Source organism: Castor canadensis, chromosome 2 (assembly GCF_047511655.1).
Source record: "Castor canadensis chromosome 2, mCasCan1.hap1v2, whole genome shotgun sequence".
NCBI classification, from domain to species: Eukaryota; Metazoa; Chordata; class Mammalia; order Rodentia; family Castoridae; genus Castor; species Castor canadensis.
Window position 1 is genome coordinate 57,786,130 of NC_133387.1, and position 18,489 is coordinate 57,804,618.

The 18,489-nt window shown below is 34.8% G+C and overlaps 1 protein-coding gene across 1 annotated transcript in view; it reads left to right on the forward strand.

Moving 5' to 3' along the window:
• Positions 1-1,373: 1,373 nt before the first annotated feature.
• Sema3a (semaphorin 3A) overlaps positions 1,374-18,489 on the forward strand; it is a 460,497-nt gene continuing 443,381 nt past the window's right edge. The window contains exon 1 of the mRNA XM_074064863.1: positions 1,374-1,526. The gene's annotated coding sequence lies outside the window, so the exon portion shown is untranslated. The remainder of the gene's footprint in view (positions 1,527-18,489) is intronic.

The window sequence follows — 18,489 nt, forward strand, 5'->3', positions numbered from 1 at the left end:
ATTCTAAATTATAGCTGCTCAGAAAAATAAAATTAATTTCAAATTTTTCTGTAAAAGAAAATGACCATCATTTTATATTGTACAGGCTGAAAATTATTCTGCATAGAGTCTGTTGTGAGGATTCTAGAGACAGATTGAATTGGGTTAGTTTGAATTCTAACCCATAACAAATGTGTGACTTTGGGTAGAGTGACCTCTCAGACACACTTTTCCTCATGTGTTATAAAAGAAAAGAAAAGAGGTGAAAAGGCGACAATAGTAGTACTGACCTCACAGTGTCCTTGTAGGTCTCAAAGGAGATGATGCATGTGAAGGTCTTTGCATGGCTTCTGTCACATAGCAAATGTTCAATCACCATCATCATCATGATGAGGAAAGTAGTCACATACTGTTTAACACAGAAAGTAGCTCTCACCAACACAGGAAAACAGATCAAGCACATCTGACTTTTAAATGTAAATTATTCTGGTTATTTATGCGTTTCTGTTGTCAGAAAATGACACAGAAAGCCCTAAAGTTTCCATGTGTTAAGTTACCTAATACATAGTATACAGAAATACAATGAGCACCTTTTTTTTTTTTGAACAGTTGGCTTCAACCACATTTTAAAAAAAAATGTCCAACTGCAGAATGTCAATCTGCCTGACAGTGTAAATCTCCTTAAAGCAATTTGATTCAGATTAAAAAGATAACCTCAGTTTATGTAGCAGAATAAGGGATCTGTTTCAAATCCATCACATTAACACTATCAATAATCCTCTATGACCCATGATTAAGTAGTTTTAATTAAGTTCTGTTGGGGCGTTGGGGGAAGGGTGCATCATTAAATCCTTCATTAATAGTTAAAGTGAATATTACAAATATCTGTAGAACTTTTGTAGTTTGAGCATCCTTCTCTTTTCTTGTATTTATTGTTTTCTTTGCTACAGAGCAATACCATTTGAGGAACTGGTTCCCAGGAGCTTAAATGCTACCCCACTTCCAGCACTATAAAACAGAGGCCTGCTGTTTTAATCACGCCTCTCTCTCTCTCAATGTTGTTTGCGCCCTGGTACAACCCATCTGCCTTGAATCTAGTGCTCCGCTGGGGCTGCACACATCTGCCAGCCAGACTACCTTCGTACACAATTACTCCATCCACCGTAAGGCTCTGTAATAGGAAACAAGTGTGACAACGGCAAGCCTCTCTCTCTCCCTTTCTTTTCTTTTTTTTTTTTTCCCCCTCCTCCCTCCTAAACCACAGAGTCATATAGCTCTAATAGAGATGAAGCTTGATAGATCCGCCCAGGTGTAGGTGAAATGGTAGAGCCTCGGGGGTAATAGATGCTGTGCTCGCACGCTGAAGTTTAGCACTTGGTCCTGACGGGCTGTAGAAGCAGCCGGCGATGGGCTGCTCCTCGCACAGTTACAAAGTCAACATGCGCCTGGCCGCTCACGTTTGTGCCTAATCCGGAGGGCAACCTGGAGCTAGGTAAGGACAGAACAGACCTTTGACTTCATCGCACCGACGAAGGAAAGCAAAGGCAGTAAGTGGAAAATTTATCTTTTCTTCTTTTACTTGGGAATTAATTAAGGGTGTTTACTCCCAGGGAACCCTCTAAAGACTGTGTAAAAGTGAACTAGCAAAAAACCTGTGTTCTTAACCCCGTGGATTTCCTCAGGTTTCATTTTGCAGTGTCCTGGCACTGTCACTGAAGCTTAACTACTCCACCAGTGATTCCTCATTCCGAAGGTCTCAGAACTGAAATGTGCTGCTAAGAATACAGTAATGCTAATGCAACCCTGCAGCCTGGCATATTAACTGCTATTTCTGGGTGAAAAATCCTTTATTAGTGTCAAAAATGAGGGTGACATGTGCTTTGTCACAGTTTTCAGAATAGAAAAAGAAAATCTTAAGAGGCACATACTCTTCCTGAAAATGGATTTCAACTTTTACGCATAGCTATATTGTTACATCACTGTTATAAATTAATGTGAGGAATTTTCTCGATATGTTTTTGCTTAACCATTTCTTTTTGCAGCTTTCATTCTTACCAAAAAAGTGATATAAAAACTAAAGGTAGTATTAGGTTGCAGCGGCAATGACAATGATAATGAATTTTTAAAACAAACAAAACAAAAGGTCATTTGTCTAATAGCCTAGGAAAAGATATTAAAAACAGATGGAGGAAATCTCAACTTTGACTTTTTGGTCTTTCATGCTTGGTTTAAAGCACCCTTCATGTTGCGTTTACTTTGCATTTATAACTTTGGATTCACCATTAAACTATGTTTGAACTTGAAGTTCAGATTTGATCTACGTAGAGCCATGTTCTTTGAGCCCTCTACTCCAGATTTTACTTGGCTATGGGGAATCCTTTTACTAGTACCCTATATATCTTGAATTGTGTTAACAAGCTAACTGCGGTGGACTTTCAGGTGGAATGTCAGCTAGTGTAAAAGAATGTACTCAAATGTATGATGCTCTTTGTATGAAATAAACACAGAACATATGTCCTAACAAACTTTCCAATTATGATTCTTAAATTAATACTTTCAATATTGCCCAAACATGACCATATAAAAATGATGTTATAAAAACTGCCAGTATATAATTAGATCTATGTACAATTCAGGCATTGTACATTTGAAAAATTAGTCTGGAAGGCATTGTCATCTCTGAAGACAATGAACATATAGAGAGTACATAGGCAAGCAAAGTTAGACAAAATACTACTGCGTTGTTTAAATAATCCCTATTGGCCAATGTTTTGGTTTTGTTTTCTAACTATTATAGATGGCCATCATTGAAAATGATGATTTAAAATCCATGACGATAGAATCCTGATGACTCCTTTGTGTATATTCAGAAACGATTTAGCTTGGATAAAGTTGCTGCTATGAGAGGTTTAATTAATTACTGCTAGTTAAATATATTTCTTCAAGAATTGTTTTTGACATTATTGATGGTGGAGTAAATGCAGTTTAAAAGTCATTCTTCATGAAATACTTTAACCAACAATTGTTGGCATTGAATAGCGGTCAATGTCTACCCCCTACAGGGAGAGATTCTAATTTCACTGTGCCTTCCTCAGTACTTGAATACCGCAGAGTACAGTTCACACATATGAACGCTATAACCGTGTCAATGACTCCAACAAGTGCCCCATAATGAAAAGGTCAGCCCTGTGATTAATAGGAGGCCAGTTTCAAAGGCAGGGCCTCCCTTCAGCACTACACTTAGATTAGTTTCTTCTTGATTTATTCATTTGCCTTTCAAAGTGGAATAAAAATTTTACGGTCTATACATTTTTAGTGCATTGTGATTTTTTTTATATTATAGCTCCACACCAGTATATTTGGTTTACTAAAGACAAAGTAATAAAGTGAAAAACTCAGTCAAGCTAAGAATCAAGAACATAAGGATAATGAGTGAAAATTTCACTTTTTATCCAAGTACTTAGAATATTTAACTCTTGCAGAAGTGTTAGTTAATTTTGTATTTTTTAAGAGGAACTGTAGGTGGTGTGATAGAAGAAAGGTTTGATATTGAATCTAAGCTAATTATGATGAAATGCTAGCTATGTGCAAGCAACATACACAGGTAACCCGCGATGATAATGATTTTTCATACAGTGGTAAAATTCACTGAAGAGTATAACTGAGTGAAGATAAGTGGAGAGGAAGACAAGAATTGTAAACCTATTGACAACCTCAAAGAAGTAATTTAGTCTTAAAGTTATCATGGTGATTTCATTATAATCTTTCCAAATAATACTGATGCTAAAGAACATTAAGGAAAAGTTCACCTTAAAACTTGTAAGTGATTCTTTTTGGCTGACATTTTTACTGATAAATATGTTGAAATTTAGGCAATTTATATATTAGGTGTTCCTTAAATAAAATCTTTTTATCTTTTCATTTAAGTATGTGTTTTATGACTCCATTTGTGCATCTTTTCAAATAAAACTGCAATATGACTAATGAAATAATACAAAAAATTAATACACTATACTTATTACATATGAACGTTTCTGTATCCCTAAAAGGCATTTTCAGAAGCGATAGGCTATATAATTTATCCTAAAGAATATTCTCTTTCAAAAGGTTTCCTTTGTAACCCTAAATCAAAACAGAATTTGATAATTCCATGTTCACTTATGATGAAGGAATTAGATTACACATCAAGATACAAAGTGTGGGGAAAAGTCTAATTTTCAATGCTAATAAGTCACAAAGGAGCTTTCACTGGCCACTCAAGGAGAAAGCAGTGTGTCAACTCTGTAGAATTAGTGCAGTGCTCCCTAGATATATCTAATAGGGTATGTGGCCTACCAATGTTCCAAGTGCTCTTCTATCCAATGTATCCTTTTGCTTTGAATTGGACAAGATTCTAATGAGTAACATTAGATGGGCACCTGCAAGGTACCAAACACCAGTCTCAGCACTTAGTATCTGTGATTTATTTAGTTCTTGTAGTATAATAAAGTGTGCAGTATCCCCATTCCTATTTGTAAGTGCGTAAATAGAGTGGCTAAGGGACTTGCCCAGTGTTGCACAGCTAGTAAGTGGTAGAACGTGAATTCAGATTAACTTGCCTGAGAACAGGTACCTTCTTCAACCACTGGTTTGTGCTACCTCTCTGCTAATAAGTGATTGCTTTCTCAGTGCAAAGACAACTGCATTCCTAGCCACCTTATGGAGACTACACAAATTCTGTAAAGGATTCATAAGTGAAAGTTGGTAGAATGCCCACTCAAACAAAGCATAAATATATGAATGCAAAGCAATGGGAATGATTTTGCTTCAAGTTATATTATCATTCAGGACTTACAGAGACTGCTATTCTTCAGAGGTTTTACTATAGATAAAGAAGAAGTTGTAGCTGTGAGGAAAAGTTAGTCCTTCCATCCTCCTTCAATTGCTCAGTTTCCATTCCTGTTAATTTGGGGTCTGTTTGTGTCTTTGGGGTATTTGAAACCAGGCTACAGTTCCTGTCAACAGGGGTGACTAATCACAATAGCCTCTCAGTGAGAGTCATCTAAATGCATTCCCACCTTCAAGGTAGCAAGGAAAATGAGAAGCTCAAGTATCTTCATGCCTCAGTTATTCAACAGAACCACCAGAAAAAATTTAAAAGCTACACTGTTAATTACATTTTTCTGTATCTGCAGATATGTGTGTGTGCACACCCATTTATATGTATGTGTTGTGAAACAGTGCAGCATATAACCTGCATAAGATTTCATGTGAAATACGGAATTTCTTAGATCCTGCATCTGTGATATGTCTACCTGCTGAAACACTTTTTTCCAAAGACAAGCACTTATAAATATGATAGAGACTTTTTTTGTGAAGAGATTGAAAACAAAAAACTTTTTTTTTGACAGTACTGGAATTTGAACTCAGGCCTCATACTTGCTAAGCAGGAACTCTACCACTTGAGCCACTTTGTTATTTTGCATTGGCTTATTTCAAAATAGAGTCTCAGGAACTATTTGCTTGGGTTGGGTTCAAACTGTGATCCTCCTGATCTCTGACTCTTGAGTAGCTAGGATTTCAAGTGTGACCCATGAAGCCCAGCCTGAAAATGAATTTTTTGACAAAATTCCCTTTTATTTCATGTTATAATTTTTTTTTTTTTTTTTTGCTTTTACTTGTTCATTTTCTTTTAGACAAGTTCTTTCTATGTACCTAGGCTGGCCTCTAACAAGATCCTCCTGCCTCAGACTCCATAGTGCTAGGATTATAAGTGTACACCATTATGCCTGACTTATTAAGAATATAATTTTAACATTAGAAATCTGTCTTTTCTCTCTCAGATAAAAACAATCATTCTAAAATGTTTTTATCTTATTTTTAATAGTCCATATTACAACAGTTTTAAAACCAAGAACTTGTACAAGACAAATGAAAAAAACACGAGGCACTTACTTCAAAATTTAAGCAACCCTTGCCTATTTTCTCCAAAGTAAGTAGAATTAAAGAAATAAATGTTTCTTTAATTCTCATATTTCTTTGGTTCTGATGAAAGTTATTTAATGAAAAAATTTAACTGTATTTGGCATTTTTATGTATATACTTTTAAAATTATTGTTGTGCTGGGTTGGGTACACTGTAGCATTTACAAAGGTTCTTACAATGTATCAAATATATCATACATGAATTCAACCCCTTCACTGCTCTCTTTATGCCCCCTCCCTTGATTCCCAGAACAGTTTCAACATGTAACATTTTTGCATTTACATACATGGGTACACATTATTTACACCATATTCATCCTCCTACCCCTTTCCTGCCACCTCCCCCACCCCCAGGCAGAACCTGTCCTGACTTCCTGTTCTCTGATTAAAAAACATAAAAGATAATAAGAGAAACATGATGTTTTTGCTAGTTTGAGATAAAGATAGCTACACAGGGAGTTTCCTTGTATTGTTTATCTGCTTAGATGTATTACAAACCAAATTGGTTCATCTCTACCAGTCCTCTTCACCACTTCCTAGTCTCCTTCCAATGGTGGCTTCATCCAGTTTACAATTTCTATATTCATTCCTGTACAGTTGAACACATCAACCAACCACATTTAAATTTTGATTTCCTTCCCTTGTCCTATCCCTCCTATGTGCAGCCTCCTCTTAGTGTGACCCATGTTCCATAATAGTGCTGCATTTGTTTTAGGTCTATATTCCATACATGAGGGAGAACATGCAGTTGTGGCCCTCTGAGCCTGGCTAACTTCACTTAAGATGATGTTCTCCAGTTCCATCCATTTACCTGCAAATGACAAAATTTCATTCTTCTTTTGTGGCTGAGTAAAATTCCATTGTGTATAAATACCACATTTTCTCTATCCATTTATCAGTAGTGGGGCATCTTGGCTGTTTCTATACCTATTAAGAATAGTGCTGCAATAAACATGTGTGTGCAGGTGTCTTTGTAATTACCTGAGTTGCATTCCTTCAGGTATATCCCTAGGAGTGGTATTGCTGGATCATATGGCAGATCTATGCTTAGTTTTTTAAGAAGCCTCCACATGGTTTTCCAAAGTGATTGTACTAGCTTACATTCCCACCAGCAGTAAGGAGTAAGATGGAATTTTAGTGTAGTTTTGATTTGTATTTCCTTTATGGCCAAGGATGGTGAGCATTTTTTCATGTGTTTTTTAGCCATTTGGACTTCTTTTTTTGAAAAAGTTTTGTTTAGTTCAGTTGCCCACTTCTTTATTGGGTCATTGATTGTTTTGGGAGTTTAGTTTTTTGAGCTCCTCGTATATTCTAGTTATCAGTCCCTTGTCTGAGGTATAGCTAGCAAAGATTTTCTCCCATTCTGTGGGTGGCCTCTTCAATTTAGAGATCATTTCTTTTATTGTGCAGAAGCTTTTTAATTTCCTGTAGTCTCATTTGTTAATCTTTTTTCTTAATTGCTGAGTCACTTGAGTTCTACTGAAGAAGTCCTTTCCTATGCCTATTGCTTCCAGAGTATTCATTCACTGCTCTTTCCTGTACTAGCTTCAAGGTTTCATATTAAGGTCCTTAATCCACTTTGAGTTGATACTTGTACAGGGTGACAAGCATGGATGTAGTTTCAGTTTTCTGCAGGCAGATATCCAGTTTTCCCAGCAACATTTGTTGAAGAGGCTATCTTTTCTCCATCATATGTTTTGGGTGCATTTGTCAAAAATCAGGTGGGCATGGCTGCATGGATTCAAATGTGTGTCCTCTATTCTGTTTCACTTGTCTTCGTATCTGTTTTTGTGCCAGTACCATGCTGTTTTTATTGCTGTGGATCTGTAGTATAGTTTGAAGTCAGGTATTGTGATGCCTCCAGCTTTGCTGTTTTTGCTCGTCATTACCCAAATGACTTTAGGGTAGATTTTTCAATCTCTGTGAAGAATGGCATTGGGATTTTGATGGGAATTGCATTGAACATATAGGTTGCTTTTGGTAGTATAGCCATTTTTAAAATGTTGATTCTGCAAACCCATGAGCCTGAGAGATCTTTCCAACTTCTGTAGTGCTTGTATGGCATTTGTAAAGTATATACTATTCTTATAAAAAAAATAAGAAGATAGGGGAAAAAGTAAGTGATTTTTAAAAACTAATCTCAAGATACAAGAAAAATGAATTCATGGAAACAGGATCTGAAAACTTTAAATTTCTTAAGGATTGATGAATACTTAAAATCAGTGGTCAAAGACTTCCTCTAACACCATCACTAGTCAAAGTGATCCACAGGAGAACTTCTTAAAGTTAATCTTATCTTAATAAATCCTTTTTGAAGTATCTAGTAACTACTTCACATTTCTTTATAGGATCTCTCTCTCATACACACACTCACATACACACACACCCCTCCCTCCATTTTCCTCCGTCCTTCTTTTCCGTACTCTCCTAACTACACGTTCTAAGCCTTCCACCTGGTACCCACTTATAATGTAGAAATAATTTCTATTCTGATTGCTTCTGGCTCATGTTGCAGAGATATTTGTGGAACAGTATAGACACTGTGCTGGTGTACAATTCTACCTCACTTCTACATTCCAAACTCCAAATCAGCAGACACAGAGATCAGTTCAACTCATGGTCCTTCCTTGGCTTGGAGGGAATCTTAGTACCAGTTTCCCTGCTTAGTCAGACTCCTGACTATTTCTGCATGTTCATCCAGTTTATAAGCAAGTCTAAGAATTTTTAATTTTGTTAGGAAGTGCACATTATCATTGCTGTGTTCAGAGTGGAAGTTACAAGTATGTATAAACCAGAATTCAAAGATGCATCTAATTAGCAATCAGCTTCACTTCTTTATTATTTAAATATTATACATTTCAAATTTGGAAGAAAGCAATGGGCAGGTAGAGAACGTCCTCTGAGTTCAGCGTCACATTAACAATGTTTTAGATTTCAGGGCATTTCAAGTTTTGAATTTTCAATCTGCATATGATTCTTATGAAAGAATCTTTCCAGGGGTCTGGGTGCCTACAGTTCATGTACTCATGTACTCCTAGCCACTCAGGAGGCAGAGATCAGGAGGATCTCGGTTTGAAGCAATACCCCGTAAATAGCTCCTGACATCCTATCTTGAAAAAAATCCCTTCCCAAAAATGTCTGGTGGAGTGGCTCAAGGTGTAGCTCCTGGGTTCAAACCCCAGTGCCACAAAAAAAAAAAAAAAAAAAAATTAAAAATTTACCAGGTATAAACATTTAAAATATTTATGCATTAATATTATTTAAGTTTTATACATAGTGTAGGGATAAATGTTTGATATAATTGATACCACATAAAGCATAACACAGATTTTCTCCTTTGAAATAAAATTTACTTTAAGGTTATTTAACAGAAAACTTTTATCTAAGCCTGATTTCCATTTTATGAATTATGAATTTCAGTAGGTAACTCTGTCTTGGACCAAAACCTCTCAAACATTGTCCCAACTTCTAAACATGATATAGGAGTCATATTTGATTAAAATGTTTCTTGATGAATCTTTTTTCTGCTCCAGTTTTAAACAATTTTAAAAAATGAAACAAAGTTAACAACAAAAGACCCAAATCTTTATAATTTGAAAGTGAGTCTATAGTACTGAACCCTGAATTAGGCCTGGTTCAAATGCTCAATCAGTCAGCGCTGTTTTGATGCATGGTAAAAAATTATTAGTTCTGGTAATGATTTCCTAAAATTCACATAAAATATTGACTTATACTATCATCATTGCTCTCAATTCTTCCATGAACTAAATAGTACAATAAAACTTTGATGATTTTCACTTCTTAAATAATGATACAAGTATATTTTATAACAACCAAATTTGTGACCAAATATTTGACTTATACAACATGAAGATGTAAATAGTATAAACTTATGTGCAAACACTCCCATATCCATTACAACATAAGAGCAATTATATTTGAATATATAGAGAGAAGAAACATAAATTGTATAACTACTATGTGTTTCATAGCTTACCTTATCTTAATCATATTGACAGCCAAAAATAGATTTGTCATTTCCATTTTACAGATGAGAAATGTGTTTTATTTGCTTGATTCTATAAATAATATTAAACCTGTAAAATATGACTGATGTAATTTTGAAGGCAACAAATGTGTGTAAACATACTAAGATGTTCACATGCTAGATGGGTTCTGATAGAAAGTTTTTGTTATAGTTCTCATTCTCTGGAACAGAGTGAAGAGACTTAAACTATCTCAGAATGTTATGAACTTCAAGGATGAGCATATATACACTTAAGTCATCTGACTTAAAACATTTGTGTTGTCATTGTATTTTGGTTATAGAAAGTATCAGATTAAGCCATTTCTTTTATGAGAAATCTCAGACTTTATTAGTATAATTTACTCCTATAGAAACATGAGTTGTCATTCCTACAGAGAGGATGATGGGACTAGAAAGCCACAGACTGTCAGCGGGGCAGCATCAGGGGCTCCTCTTTGTCAATCCTAACACCAAAACCTCAAGCACAAGTAGCCACACTAGTTTAAAACCTTCCTCTATACATATGGTTAACTTTTCTTTTCTTAAACTGATGTATTGCCTCTGGTATTTCTGAAAGGGAACTGTTGCATAAGCATAGCTACCATTTTCAGGGAAACCTCAAATTAGGGTTACTATCAGATATTTATGGTTCTTCCCAGTCCCAATTAATTGTAGCAGTCAAGGATCATTTTGTCATAAGTAATTCTCCTACCATGTATCTAATTTTTGTCAAAAGGAACAAGTTATGCTGGACATTGTGGCACACACCAGCAATCTGGAAGTAGAGGCAGGAGCCTCACAAGTTTGATGCCAGATTGGGATAAGTCATGAGTTCAAGGCCAGCCTGAGTTACATAGGGAGACCCTGTTGCTAGCAAACCAAAAGCTGGAATGTGAATCAATGGTAGAGCACTTGCCTTGTATGCAGAAGACCCTTGGTCTGACCTCCAGCACTGGAAGGAAAAAAAAGAGGAATATACTTAGACAATTAATAAAACATCAATTTATCATGAAGAAGAGGAAAGTATATTTTAGCCCTTTACCCACAGGTGAATAACATGGCCTTTTTCACTACTGTCTACAAATGCAGACTGTGTTTTAGTTTATTGTTGTAATTATTGCATATAGACCTGCCATCATTTATAGGTGTGATTTTTCTACGCAACACGTTTTATACATTTTCTTCCCCTTTGGTAAACTATAGAAACTATACATAGAAACTTTATGAAGGGCTGAAAAAGGTTTAGTTTTGTTACTTAAAAACTCCAAGGGGATTTTTTTTTCTTATGTATTGTACTGCATCTTAAAGACTAAAACACAAGGGTCTATTTTGTAACTTCCATAAATAACTGAGGCTTCACATAGGATAAGAATGGATTTGCTTCTGAAACTCAGGATGCTAGTTCTTGAGGACCACCTTTGACATGGAAAATGTAGTAACAAAACCCCATCTGGTATATGGGTTGTGGCCACAACAGTAATGTCAAATATAGTCATGATGAGGCCAGCTTGTGTTAGGGGAAGGATGAGAAGTGGCAGGAACCCAGACTTTTCTGGAGGAAGGCTATGTCATGGACAGATGACACCTGGTGAGTTCTAACAACTATGAACATTATTTTTTAAGGCTACAGCTTTTTTTCAGAAAGGGCTATAGGTTAGACAGGCTTATAGCATTTTAGGTATATTTGCAACTGCTATTGCCAATACTGATTAATAAATTTTAAAAGCACTACTAAAGCTTTGAAATAACAAAATTTAAGTAAATGAATACTAAAAGGTTAGATACTGATTCAAATTCAATGTGTTTATTCACTACTTAGGAATAGATATTAGGTGTATAATTGTAAAATTAGTTTGCACTTATATATGCTTTATAATAAATAATCAACCAAAAATCCAGAGATTCTACTTGCAGTAATGTCCTAATAAGTAGTATGGTCTTAGAAAAGTAATAGTAATAGCATTTGTACACATAACAACAGTAATGATATTAATAATATTAATTCAATATTTTCACCCATAAAATGAAAAATTGGAATAAATTATATATAATTTTATTTCTAATTTTAAAATTTTGTACATACACAATTTCATTTATGATAAACACATTCATCATCAGTAAGACATAAAATATAATTTAAAATAAACTTTAGGTAGAAGATATATTACTCTCATAAACGTGTGCTAATTTTTAAATGAATCTTATTTCATATAATGCATGCATTTTAATGACAAAGTCAGTCGTGACAGAATTAATAAACTATGTGTAAAGATAATTAAATATTCTCAGTTGCTTGAATATTGAAAAACGAGGGCATCAATTCTGTTAATTTTGCTTGCTTTGTTAAATGCTTTATCATGAATTAAGGAATTAAAATGAGTTTCATGCACTTTAAATAGATAATAATCTGCCTTTTTTCTATTAAAGGTAATTTTTTGTTCTGTCAAACTATAGATGCCATAATAAAATGGAGACAGTGCAGTGTAATTAGCAGAAAAGTGTGAATTAATTCATGTTGGATTATGTGTAATAAAGAGAAACATAAAACCATATTAAGCATTTCTTAAGTAATAGAAAAATATGATTATTTCATTTTAAAAGAATCATAGTTATAAATCTTTGGGAAAACTTGCAGAGATATGAAATTTCCACTAGATCTTTTTTCTTTTATATAATGAATTTATTCGACATTGGATTTTAGCATCAGTTGTGGCTGATTAATTTGGATGAATAATATACTTAAAGTATCTTTAGTTTTATTTCTTTCAGGAGGCTATCTCAAAATTGCCTTAAAAGAGCTTTGAGGTAATGTTTATTTTGAATTAGGTTTGATCCCAACCTGTGCAGCACAAGCCATTAATAACTGGTACACTTTCAAAGGAAGGGGAGGGTAATGAGTATTAGAAGGACTGGTGGTCCCCCAAAGATTAAGTGTGCACTAGTTTCTCTTCATTGTTTAGTCTCTCCTGAGGGTAGAATTTCTCTACCTAGAAGTAGAGGTAAACAATATAAAGAACAGAAATGATCCTTGCTAAGCATCAATGAACTTTACCTTTGACACTTTCATTTCTCTTTACAACTTTTCCAATTTAAGGGCAACTTCTCTTCCTTTCTGTTTTCAACAATTGAGTCACCCTCGTTTTCATAAATCTTTTTCACTGGCTTTTGATTTGCCCAGTATTGAATTTCTGCCAACAGTAGGGGTTCCATTCAAAAGTTCCAGGCTTCTGAATAGTTTTTAGTTTTTGTATTGCTACCCTCCTTCCCATTAAATCCTAAACCAAAGCAGTCATTCTGTTGGTGTAATGTCACTACTAGGTTCTGAAAATGAAGCCAATAAACACAGACACAACATGTTTAAAAGTAGTTTGATGGGATATCTTTTAATGCATAAAGTTCTAACTCTTTGGAGGGGTTTATATTTTAGTAAGAAGAGTCTTCTGATTCAAAAAGGGGTCTCTAATTACTTAGCTGAAGTAAAAGACATAGGTTGCAGGACAAGGGCTGAAGACCCTTTGGTTTCACCTTCTATCTGTGATCTCTGCCTCAGGGTGGGTCCTGATCAAGTGAAATGCTTCCTGGGCAGCGTTGTGGCTGTCAGATCAGGATCTACTAAAATTCACTACTAATTTTTGCTGCCCATGCATGCTTATGTGCTAAACATTTTGAAACTAATCAACAAAAAACCTTATTGAATGAAATACTGTTAAAGAGCAGTTTTAAAGTTTATTTTTAATGACCATGTGTTACTTGTCAATGTTTTCACTTTTCCTTCATTCTTGGGGTTTTTTGTCCTCTTACCTCCTTATTCGCCATCCCCAGCCCACATTCCTTCTGAAATCAGTTGGAAATTCTGGAAGATTAAAAAAAGTAAGAGACACACAAAGAACCCTGGCTGAATGCTGCCAATTGAGTGAAAGTGAGGTTGCTCCATGCTGAAGCACTGTTCCCAGTGGCTTCTGCAGAGATGAATTCATCTTGTTTTCCTCAACTCCACCCATATAATTAATCATGTGTTCATTTGGGAATCAGGATCCAGTTTGCCTTGGATAACTGCTGACCCTTACATTTGCCTATACTTTCTGGTTTGCTTAGTCTAAGAAGGTTTGCATTGAATTCAAACATAGTGGACTAATTTACTTATGCTTTGGCCATCTGTGATTTTGTTATCATTGCATTTAATTGATCTTGAGATTTTGTGTGTGAAAAAATGTACACACATTCTTAACAATTAAGCTTCTGGTTTATTAGTATTTTCATTAAGTTGCAGAAGTAGTTTTAGCATAGAGCAACATATATATATATATATGTATATGTATATATATGTGTGTCAACATTGATAGTGATGTATGTTCACATTGTTTGGGACTGTATACTTTTTTTAATGAATGAAATATAGCTCTTAATTGTCTTTCCTCATTTCATAAATATTGAGCTAGGTAGTATCTTTCTCTGCTCTGATTATATAACATGTCTTGCCTGTGTAATTTATCTGATAGCTTCCTGTGCTGTTGTGTTTTCATACCTATTTCCATTCTCAGATACACTGTAAACTTTTTGAACACAGCCAACACAGCCACAAGAAAGTAGATGTTCAATAAATACTTCTTGGTTAAATGTTGACAATTTTACCCTATAAATGTAGATGGAAAGGTCTTTACCTTTGGATTCTATGTTCCATTTGCTGTTTAATTGGCTATTAGCTGGCACTGATTGATAGATATAAAGACTGCCCCCACACACACCCCAGAGGAGAATTGGCGGCTATGTAAATACAGCACTTAACCTTAAGCTCTCAGCCATTGACCTTAATCACTGTCCATTAACCTTAGAGTACCCCAGGTTTCCCCCAAACAGACCCCACTCAATGCTTTTTTTAACATGAAAAAGAACCTTAGTAGAATGTTTTTATTGTTCTGTGAGTGGCTGTAAAAAAGGTATTTTGAAAGATCATTTGATTCTATTTCTTGTTGTAGATGCTAATTAATTTTCCAGGTGTCCAAAGAAAGATAAGTAATTAGAAAATTATTTCGAGGAACATGTTAGCATATATTTGATATGAGAGAGACTAGACAATGACTGGACTAGACAACTGGACTAGACAACTTAGATTAGACAAGACTAAATTACTAATTTATGTAAGGGTGACAATCACAAGAGTTCTTACAACTTGCTATACAACCTACAAATTTACGAAAAATAAAGAACATCTTTCTAAACCTGTTGCTAAAATCATATTTAATATTAACTCCAGACATGTAAAAACAACAAGTTAAGAGTAGAGAATGTTCAAAATATTTTCTATATAATGTCAAAATTATAACAGAGAAAAAGGCTAAATGATCTTTCTTTTTTAAAACATAGCACTTTAGATTTGTTTTTTATTGTCTGTAGATGGAAATAATTTTATCAAAATAAAAATAGCTTACTGTTTCATAATTCTTTGTAGTCTATCAAATCTATATTTTTCCTTTTACATATTTCACAAAACTATAATATTTTGTATATTTCACAAAAAATTTGTTATTGGAAAAAAAGATCATGTTAATATATTACTATTTATGATGCATTTGTTTTATGTCATGGTCTTGTTTTCATCAAGATCTACATTTATTACCTATGAATGAAGTAAAAAACATCGTAAAGGTACAAAAAGTTTTGCATGTAATTTTATATGCAATTATGTTTTATGTCCTTAATCCTTGAGGTGAAAACAGTAAGTCAGTGAAGTTTCCATTGTATTCTGAACATAATAGATTTTAGGGTGAGGTAGGAGGATGGCTGGGGATTGAGAAGGGAGAAAGCACACCTTCCTATATTCAAGAACGTAACTTGATACTAATGGACTGATTATTTTTAGATTCGCCAAAGTGCTCAGTTTTGCTTCAAGTCCCAGAGGGAACTGACACTAGAAGGTGTGAGCAACTGAGGGCAGGGGAAGGTCTCTTTTAGCACTGATTTCAAGGGATATTTTAACAAATGTGAAATCTCACTGGAAAAACAAACCAGTGTAATGAAATGGCTTGAACTCTAGAAATACGTTACTTCAACCTGTGCTTCTTAGTGTTAACTTCGAATTTTATAGTTACCTCACAAAGAAGGAAGGTGATGAGGAACGTGACTTGGCAAAAAAGAGTCCAAACAGAATGACCTCCACAAAGGCAAATCAAATGCCAATGTTGACCATGTATTTTGAGACTTAATCAATAAATCAATAAGTCTTACAGAAATTGCTTCCATATGTTTATTTTACCTAAGAATTTTGGAACGTTTTAGACCATATAGTCATTAAAGCCATAGAAATGTTGTTGGTGGCACACAGATCCTAAGACCGTATTAATTTGCTGTTTCATTTTTTTATTTAGTGGAGTCCACACCCCTACTCCTGTATACACATGGAAGAACAGACTTGATATAGCACTATGAATTGGTATTTTTTTCACACAAGGTGTTGAAAATACATGCAAATTTAGCTCACAATCTGAGCAAACAAGTTGAAATAAATTTCTATCTCTCTTTGCAGGATGTCTTCTCCACTACGTGTTAGGTCATTTTTGTTGTTGAAACAGTGATTTGACACCTGTTAAGGATGCGTTTTTGAATCACTCATTGCTTTTACAGTTGTGTGATGGTTGCTCTTCTACAATGTTTCCCACTTGCATGGGAACAACTAGAAACAGGTATTTATATTTAGTAAAAGTGTTATCTTCTTACTTTCCTTCAGAAGTTAACTAAGGGTAATTATCAAGTGTATTCATGTCTAAAATTACAAGAAGTATTCGGTGTAATGGCACAGTTAAGAGCAAAGCAAACTGCTGAAATTGAGCAAGTGAGTGTCTTTCCTTGGTTTCTCACCTGCAATTTAGCATCTGGACTAAAACTTATATCCCTTTCTACCCTGATTTCTTCTACTTCTACTCTGTCACATTTTAGGTGCTTATCAATTTGATTTGTTACATGAAAGGAGGACAAAATTCTAGTATCTTTTTATTAAATACTCAAATAATAAGATAGCTATTACACCTATTTTTGGTAAAAGACATAATTTTGTATTTATTATTTATGCCTTTTTACTTGGGCACCTGGATGTCTAGAATGTATTAGGCATTCATGTTATGTGTTAAGTAATTATTTAGTTATTCCAATTAAGCACCAGCAGTCTACTGAAATAAAACTAACTTCAAGTTTTAATAGTGTATTGTATTATTTTGCAGCCCCTCACATGGTTGTTGAGTCTACATTTGGATAGCTAAGACATATTGAAAATATTCCTAAACTTTCTTCATCTTATTCCCAGATTCTAAAACAATAGAAAACTTACAGAAATTGAATGTTGTGTCTTTCCAGTAAATCTTGTATATCTGTAGGCCTTACCAGTATGCATTTTCATCCAGATTCACGAGAACTAAATATTTACAAAGCATACTGGAAGAACAAAGCAGACCATAAAATTAATGCTAAAATATTTTGGAGAGAACTGCAAAGACTGAGAATATTCAGTAGGGAGGAGTGGGGTGAGGGAGTCTTGATTTGATCCAAATGTGTCAGGATGAAAGTAGGCTCAAGTGTGGTAGATAACCAGAAGTTCCGTAAGTAAGCCCATACTCCTGTGCACAACATCTATTGGTCAACAAAATACTTGTTTAGTACTAATTACTTGAAGAATATTTGGAGAAAATAGGAATGCCTCCCATTTCCCATACAAAGCTACCATGTTGCCATGAGAATTTTCTTTCTTAAAGACTGCTCTTGAAATTCAACTTGATCTTATTTTATCTGCAAGATTTAAGTGAGAGTGTCAAACACAACCCAATAAAGTCTGTTCCAACATCTGTATGACTGCTTTTCCCACTTGAGACTTTTTTTGAATGGTAAGTAAAAAAGAATTTAAGGAAATGATATCTGTTTCATGAGTTTTTAAACCTTGAAACAGCAAGCCAACAAGCTGCCACCACTCTAAAACCAATGACAAGAAACAGCATAACCACTCATCACTTTCACACACACCCTCACACCAAATGGACAAACAAACACAGAAGCAGACATAAAAACACACCAAGTATAGAAACAGATTCTCTAACAATTTACTATTGCAAGGTAATTTAGGTTAAATGTGTATAGAAAAAGAAAGGGAAAGAGGAAAGAGAGAGAGAGGGAGAGAGAAAGCATATATATTTTCACCAGGGAGTGAGAGAGGGGCTGTGCCACCACCCCCAGCCCCAGCACTCCTGAGACTCAACACTCCTGGGGGGGAGGAGGAGGGAGAACTCTGGCGCCTAAAGCCCATCTGAGGCCTTAGGTAAGACAAATGATGTCACAGATGTTTCCTTGTTTTTTTCCTTGTCCTCTTCATTCCCTTCTTTTTTCTCATTACCTTTAAGGATTTCTTTTTGTCTAGTTAAAGCTTCTCTTTGCCTTTTTAAACCCTTAACATTTATTAAATCTGTCTGAGTCCCTAAAACAGAGGCACAATTTTAACCCAATGTAAACACTCATTCCCACTTGTTCTTTGTGTCTGGT